This window comes from Dipteris shenzhenensis, chromosome 30 (genome assembly GCF_047967505.1).
Source record: "Dipteris shenzhenensis isolate YYH24624 ecotype China chromosome 30, Dip_SZ_1.0, whole genome shotgun sequence".
NCBI lineage: Eukaryota > Viridiplantae > Streptophyta > Polypodiopsida > Gleicheniales > Dipteridaceae > Dipteris > Dipteris shenzhenensis.
This window is the reverse complement of record NC_141625.1, coordinates 36,624,102-36,632,897: the sequence shown is the minus strand read 5'-3', so window position 1 is coordinate 36,632,897 and position 8,796 is coordinate 36,624,102.

Here is an 8,796-nt window from a genome sequence, read left to right as displayed (position 1 = left end):
CTGCGCCCTGCCCCCCTCCCTTAAAAAATTAAAAAGTTAAAATAAATAAAACTTAAAAAAAAATAAAAAATTAAATTAAATTTTAAATATAAAAATAAACTAATTAATTTAAATAAAATAATTAAAAAAGGAAAAAAATTATTTTATTTTAAAAATTAAAAATAAATAAAACTCAAAATAATATTTAATTAAAAATTTATATAATATTTTGAGTTTGAAAATCATTGTAATTCTCATTTTTTATTTTTGATTGTTTTTCAGAAAACTATGGCTTCCAGTTTTGGTTCCAAGGTGTCTTTCAAATACCTTGAACATGCTTGGTATTTTATGGAGCACAAATCAAAGTATTTTTTGGTGATCACTACAGAGAATATATCAAGCGCGAAATATTCTACAGAGGCAGTAAGAAATGGTGGCATGGTCTTAAACATCAACATTAAAGAAAACAATTTGATAGAAGTTGTGTGCAAAGGAAAGAATGACGAGGTGGTTTACAAGTTACGAGTTACTCACAAGCACTTCTTGAAGCCGTTACCAGATTCAATTGAGGGATCCCAAGAATTACTTAGTGCCTTAGAAGCATTGAAGAAAATGTGGGATGCATTTCCAAGTGGTGGTGTTGTACCTTTAGCAGCAGTAAGTACGCCATCTATAACATATAACCCTCAAGTATCGTCAATATCTGTGGCAGTAACTTCGGTAACTCCGGCAAGTGTAACTATAGTATCTCTAACTATACCTAGACCATCGACTGCTGCAACTACAGGAACAAGAAGGAGTGATCATGGAGCAGATTCAAGTTCTATAGCTATTCCCAGAAAGAGAGCAAAAATAACTCCTACTCCACGTGCAGATCCAGGCTATTTAAAACCAGGCGAAAAATTGGATAGCAATGAAGAGGAGGATCCGCAAGAAGAAGATACAAGTCTTGAAGACTTTTCTATAAGTGTGGCAGACTTACATCCTCCAGAGGATGAGGGATACATTTGGGGATTTTCACAATTTAGCGTGGCCACAATGCTTATTGATTGAGCTTCATTGTTCACAAATCAAAGAAAGCTAGATAAGATATTTGCACGCAAATTGTATGAAGATACGAGGAAAACAAGAACTCCAGTTGCCACTAATATCACTCTTCGTCCTATGGTGTTTAAGAGACTTCAAGAAGATGATCCTACATTGCCTGATGTCACATTTCAAAAGCGCGTGGACTCTCTTGATGCTTTTGAGAACTTTAGAAGGAGTGACTTTGTTCATGGAGAGGCTTTGTACCAAAGCCGATATGGGAGTGACATCGAGAAGAGATACATGCTGGCAAAGAATAGATTCTTGGAAAGATGCAGGTTTGAGCCCATTGATGGGCAACACTTTTGTGAAGCTTGCAGGATCGCCCTTGATGAGGGAAGAAAAGGAAACTTGCCACAGATTGAGTGGATGGAAAAGTTTCAACGGGTCATTTATCATATATGCATATTTAACGATGACTCGAAGTACATTCTAGAATCAAAAAGGCTGAATTTTGCTCCATTTAGGTTGAAAAAAAGCTCTTCTCTTTTTGAGATCTTGATAAAGGCAAGGGAGTTATGGATGGGCTGTGGAAAGCCACAAACAGTGAAGGGCAGAGACCTACATCTGAGTACATGGCAAAGAGGACTCGGTTCTATAGATGCTTGAAAGGTGTTGTAAGCAATACTACGCAAGGCATACCAGGTAATAAGGTTGAGGCAAAGGATTTGAACACCGCCATTGCAAGATACAGGGATGTTACTTGCATTGTCTTCCACGAGGACTCAGTGTTTCAGAGCATCGTGGATGTTTGCCAAGCATATGAAACAGGGAAGATATCCTTTGAAGCACCAGAGCACATTGCAACTCAGAGGAAAGAAATAAAGAAACCGATGTCTATTGTTTGGTGGAGAGCATTAAGGTTTGTTCCAGATGCAATAACAGAAGAAGTATGCAAGAAGATCCTAAGTGGTGACTGCTTCTTTGGAAAGAAGAGCAAGCATAGCAACTTAGATGAAGTGGTCACCCGAATGATTCAAAGTGAGGCTGCTCTCTCGGCACTATTATTTTTATTGAAATCTGATGATGAGTTAGCTAGCAAGTCAATTGATGTGGATAAGAAGAAAGCACTTAGCCTAGGTCAACTCCTTGATAAGACATGGGCTAGAAAGTGGTTGGCTTCAATGGATGCAGATGCCACACCAACAAAGGATCTAAGAGCTAAAATGCCAAAGGTTGTTGAGACAAAATATATGGACATCAAGAAAAAGGCCTTGCAATCCACTACCCAAGGTAGAGCAATCGGTGGTTTAGATGATGGTTCTCCATTCAGCTTCTCTTATGATATCCTGCTATCAGAGAATGATATAAAATTTGCACACATCAATGGCATTGATATAGAGCATTTCATAACAATGAGCGGTCATGCTTGGGAGAAGCCACGCGTATTTTTCATAAATGAATTGCAAGACCTTGCAGTGTCACTGATAGTTGAACTTGTGCGGTTTATCGTAGAAGGTCCTATGGCAGATAAGAAAAGATCAACGTTGGTCCTGTTCGTGACAGAATCACAAAGGGATGCCTTATATGCGAGTTTGACATCTGCATTTGGGTATTTACTTTCAAAAGTATACCATGGTATAGTCCTATGTAATCATATGACTGTCTTGGAAGGCACTGCCATTCAAGTCTTGCAGCCTTTCTTGATGTGCTTCTTATCGAGGGGTGGTGGCAATCTAATCCAAATTCCTTTAAGGACTCTCGAGCTTCATGACTTTGAGGACAATAAGGTTAAGCTTGATGCATCAATGGTGGATTACAGAAAGCCGATGAATCCTGATGTGATACTAGAGATGACAAAGAATTTATTGAATGATGGGTGGGAAGTAGCATTGTATCGAATGGGTTTTGCTGCTGAGAAATTGCTATGCCAAGGTAGAAATGTAAATGTATTACAGTTTCACTACCTTCTTTGAAGAGGAAAATGTCAAAGAAGAGGGTAGTGAGTCTGAGGGTGATGATTCTAGCTCATGTGATGATGAGGATGAAAGCTCTGCATCCGATGACTTACGGCAAGAAGAAATCCGCACAAAGAATAAGGGTGATCAATTGTCAACTAGAGTCAAGGAGGTTCCACTCATCATACGGGAAGGCTCGCGGCAGCAAGAAGTTATAGTAGTACAGCACGTCACAGGAAAAGGTAAGGCTAAAGAGGTGGAAGCACTTCCCTTAAAATTAAAAGTGAGGAAGGCACCCTTGATCTTGGGTGAAGGATAGGCAAGTGGATCGATCTTGGGTGAAGGACAGGCAAGTGGATCAAGCAAGGAAGCCTTACTCAAAGAAGGTATGGACGAGGCAAAGCATGACTAGGAGGAGTTACTAGGAGGCATAGATGGTTCTTCAACCATGACCTTACAGACTCCAGAGTAGCCTACTAGTCAGGAACCTAGTAGCCAGGTCCCTACTTACCAAGAACTTGGTCATGAGACTCTAGAGCAGCCTACTAGTCAGGTGCTTGGAACTGAAGAGCAAACTACTGAGGACCTTGCTACTGAGACTCCAGTCTTAGAGTAGCCTATTAGTCAGGACCCTAGTAGTCAAGGGCCTGGCATTGAGGACATTGGTACTGAGTAACATGATGGCTAACGGCTTTGTAATCACAAGTTTTGAACTTCTATGTAGAGCGAATATCTAATAAAAAGTTTACTACTTTTTTGATTTCTTTACTCTCATTATTGTGTATAAAGATTGTTTATAAGGGCCATTTTATACTTAATGGTGTATTTTAAACCTTATATCAAATGTATTTTTATAGTTAAGGGTGTTTTTTGATACCAAGTGTGGTGTATATGTACACTACTTACACATAAAAGGATTTATCTACACTACCTTTCTAAGGGCTTTATGTACACCACCTTTCTAAAAGAAATGGTCATAAAGGTGTGTGCACACCACTTATACATAAAGGTGTTTATTTACACCACCTTTCTAAGAGAATTGGTCTTCTATTATTGGTCATCTATTATTGGTCATCTATTGATGTTCTTAGGTGATAGTAGCTCAATTCACAAGAAGTTATGAAGATGTTTATGTAGACCACTTTGTAAGAGATTTTTGTGAAGTTATGAAGATGTTTATGTAGACCACCTTTGTAAGAGATTTGGTTATGCATTGATGTTCTTAGTACTTAATCATTAAATCTTTTGTTTTGAGTTGGCAAATCTAGTTCAAAAAACAACATTACTAGTATATTCAAAATTTTTGGATTGTTTTTTAGTCCATTTCTTAAATTGGACTTTACACAAGTCCAAAAATTTTGAATAGTGTGTTATATACAGAAAAGTCCATGAACCTCACAAAAAATGGCTACACCCAAGCAAACAATGACCTTTTAAGAGCTACTCTTTAGATTGAGATCATAGAGCTGTACTTTCCTTTCATTTTGTCAATTTCAACTTTCTTTCTTTAAAAAAAAAAGAGTGCTCAACAACAACAAAAATAGGATCAACCAACAGGGTCTGATACATGAGTTTCAAATGGTCGAGAGAGTCAAATCCTTCTTACCCCATTGTGCTGGTCTCCAAGATGATAGCCTTCTAGTGTGAAGGATGATAGCATTCCAAGCTTTTAGTATGCAGTGTGCTACGTCCTCTGCAAATGTAATTGTAAAAAGAAGCATAGCATTCAAATCTTTTGTATGTTCTATAATGAATATGCAAATTCCATTTAAAACATGTTCTTGCAAAATGATTTCAATTGCAAGGGAGATTTCACCTATGTTTTTCATCCATGAATTCAGATAAAAGAATTGCATGGATAATTTTATGGTCTCTATTATGGTTGGTTGTCTCATATGGAAGGCAATTCACTCTCCTTTTATTCATAAGCTAGCTGCCTTTAAAAACCTCTTGCCAAGAAGCTATTGAGCTTTGTTTTGATGCTTATCCCACATCTTAGTTGTCAACTTTTCTCTACTTTTCTAGTATAAGGTTACAATGCCCATGTCTTGCTTCATTGCCAAGCCTTTTTTCATAAACTATACACAATACTCGGGTTGTTACACTGGAGTGTTCTAGAATGCAAAAGGCATGTACTGAGTCTTCGAACATTCCACTGCAAAACAAAAATCCACCCAACTATAGGGGTCATTCGGAGGAAACTCATTAGTTATCATCTTGCAAGCATCAATCAGAGCAGTAGCAGTAGCTAGAGCAATTCTCACCTCTTTCATCGAGGTAGCTAGTAGATGTTTCTCCAAGCTTTCTGTAGTTGTGTGATTGTATATGCATGTGCTTTGAGAACCTAAGAACCCTTTCTCTATCTAGTTTCTCTTACACCTTTTGCTTTGTTGCAGACAGAGTTGCATGCTCAACTTCACATTTGGAAAACTGCAAAACATGTATTTCAGATTTCATGCACAAACATATGTTGTGATTTCAGATATCTATGTTGTGATAGTATTCAAACATATTGTAGCTTACAACAGTAGTAAGTGCTTTTTGCATGCTAGTTAGAACTGCTAGGTTCTGTTGTTTGTCAAATTATTGATGAAATGCGAGCAAATGGACATAGGCAGCTACCAACTCTCAATTGGGCTGAGGATAACTATAGGTAGAAGGCCACTGGCGGCTACTTGCTCTAAAGCAACTAGCAACAATAGGGCATAGCAAGGGGACGAGACCTACAGTTTGTGAGTAGAGCTTGGGTAGTAAGTACCTGAATGCAAAAGCTACTCTAGCCTTCAATCACCATGTTTGCGAAGGTAGTTACCCTTGCCCTCAATGCCTTGAAAAATTCACATAGCTCTGGTGGTGCTGCCAAACTACCTCCTAATGCTCAGTCCTTGAATTCTTTCTTCCACCCAAACAAATTCACATACCTCTGGTGGTGCTGCCAAACTACCTCCTAATGCTCAGTCCTTGAATTCTTTCTTCCACCCAAACAAACACAGATATGCCTCAAGCTCAAGATTGTAATTTCCCATAATTTTGAGGGCTATGATGCCACAAAAGGGCCCAAGTTATATCTATGTAGCCCACAGTGGCACCCCCAAAATAGGAGGACTCCATTTGCAATAGGCTTCTTTCAATAAACTCAGGTAGTCTCATTTTTGTCTTGAAGGGTTGCATTCTACTCCTCTTCTGTTGGTTTGAAGAGCCAAAATAAAGTCATTGGGAGGAAACTCATCCGTTGTCATCCTACAAGTGTCAATCACAGCAGCAACATTAGCTCGAGCAGTTCTCACCTCTTTCATCAGGGTAGCTAGTAGAACTTTCTCCGAGCTTTCTGTAGTTGTGTGACTGTATATGCACGTGCTCTAAGAACCTAAGAACCCTTTCTCTGTCCAATTTCTCTTACACCTTTTGCTTTGTTGCAGACAGAGATGCATGCTAAGATTCACATTTGGAAAATTGCAAAACATGTATTTCAGATTTCGTGCACAAACATGGTCCATTTGATAGCTTGATTGGATTTTTGCAGGTGGTTTTCTTGTCCAACTTTTTCAAATAGCAAGTGATCAAACAACGTGTCCTAGTAGATGCTTAGTCATTATAGTTGGGAAGCACCTGGTAGATCTACAATCTCCCCAATAGCTTGTTCACCAATGGGAGGTTGAGGATCTTCAAAAGCATTAAAAATCCTTGGATTAGACTTTGTAGTCCTCATTCCCACTCCGTGGCTCCTCCGTGGTGCTCATCTGGCAACTCTCCTAGCGCCATCAATCTTCGTTCAATAAATTGTACCTATAAGTGGTCACACTCAACAACAACAACATTTCTCCCCCTCTTTAGAGCACTGACAGTTGTGGTGCCTGTTCCAGCAAACAAGTCCATTATCTATGTTGCGACAGTATTCAAACATATTGCAGCTTACAATAGTAGTAAGTGGTTTCTGCATGCCATTTAGAACTGCTAGGTTCTGTTGTTTGTTAAATTATTGATGAAATGCGAGAAAATGGCCATAGGCAGCTACCAACTCTCAATTGGGCTAAGGCTAGCTATAGGTAGAAGGCCACTGGCGGCTACTTGCTCTAAGGTAGCTAGCAACAATAGGTCGTAGCAAGGGGGGGAGACCTACAGTTTGTGAGTAGAGTTTGGGTAGTAAGTACCTAAAGGCAAAAGCTGCTCTAACCTTTGATCACCATGTTTGTGAAGTTAGTTACCCCTACCCTTAGCACCTTGAAAAATTCACATACCTCTAGTGGTGCTGCCAAACTACCTCCTTATGCTTAGTCCTTGAATTATTTCTTCCACCTAAACAAATTCACATACCTCTGGTGGTGCTGCCAAACTACCTCCTAATGCTCAGTCCTTGAATTCTTTCTTCCACCCAAACAAATGCAGATACGGCTCAAGCTCAAGACTACAATTTCCCATAGTTTCGAGGGCTATGATGCCACAAAAGGACCCAAGTTTATATCTATGTAGCCCACAGTGGCACACCCAAAATAGGAGGGCTCCATTTGCAATAGGCTTCTTTTAATAAACTCAGGTAGTCTCATTTTTGTCTTCAAGGGCTGCATTCTACTCCTCTTCCATTGGTTTGAAGAGCCAAAATAAAGTCATTGGGAGGAAACTCATTCGTTGTCATCCTTCAAGTGTCAATCATAGCACCAGTAGTAGCTGGAGTAGTTCTCACCTCTTTTGTCGAGGTAGCTAGTAGTTGTGTGATTGTATATACACGTGTTCTGAGAACCTAAGAACCCTTTCTCTATCCAATTTCTCTTACACCTTTTGCTTTGTTGCAGACAGAGATGCATGCTAAGCTTCACATTTGGAGAATTGTAAAACATGTATTTCGGATTTCATGCACAAACATGGTCCATTTGATAGCTTGATTGGATTTTTGTAGGTGGTTTGCTTGTCCAATTTTTTCAGATAGCAAGTGATTGAACAACGTGTCCTGGTAGATGCTTAGTAATTATAGTTGGGAAGCACTTGGAGCTTCCTTCTTTGAATATCTATGTTGCGACAGTATTCAAACATATTGCAGCTTACAACAGCAGTAAGTGCTTTCTGCATGCCAGTTAGAACTGCTAGGTTCTGTTGTTTGTCAAATTATTGATGAAATACGAGAAAATGGGCTTAGGTAGCTACCAACTATCATTTGGGATGAGGCTAGCTATAGGTAGAAGGCCACTGGTGGCTACATGCTCTAAAGCAGCTAGCAACAAAAGGGACGAGACCTACAGTTTGTGAGCACTTAGAGTTTGGGTAGTAAGTACCTGAAGGCAAAAGCTGCTCTAACCTTCGATCACTATGTCTACGAAGGTAGTTACCCCTGCCCTCAATGCCTTGAAAAATTCACATACCTCTGGTGGTGCTGCCAAACTACCTCCTAATGCTCTTCTTTGAATTCTTTCTTCCACCCAAACAAATTCACATACCTCTGGTGGTGCTGCCAAACTAACTCCTAATGCTCAGTCCTTGATTTCTTTCTTCCACTCAAACAAATGCGGATACGCCTCAAGCTCAAGATTGTAATTTCCCATAGTTTTGAGGGCTATGATGCCACAAAAGGACCCAAGTTTATATCTATGTAGCCCACAGTGGCACCCCCAAAATCGGAGGGCTCCATTTGCAATAGGCTTCTTCCAATAAACTCAGGTAGTCTCATTTTTGTCTTGAAGGGTTGCATCTAGTGAGGTTATTGCAAAGCTTGATCGAAAAATGCAAGGCCACATGGCAATGCATCTTCTTGCGTAGGACATGATTGTCCATATGGGCAAAGCATGATTGAAATTTGTAGAGCCGCATGGCGGTGTATCTTTTTAAGATCGACAAGAAAAGT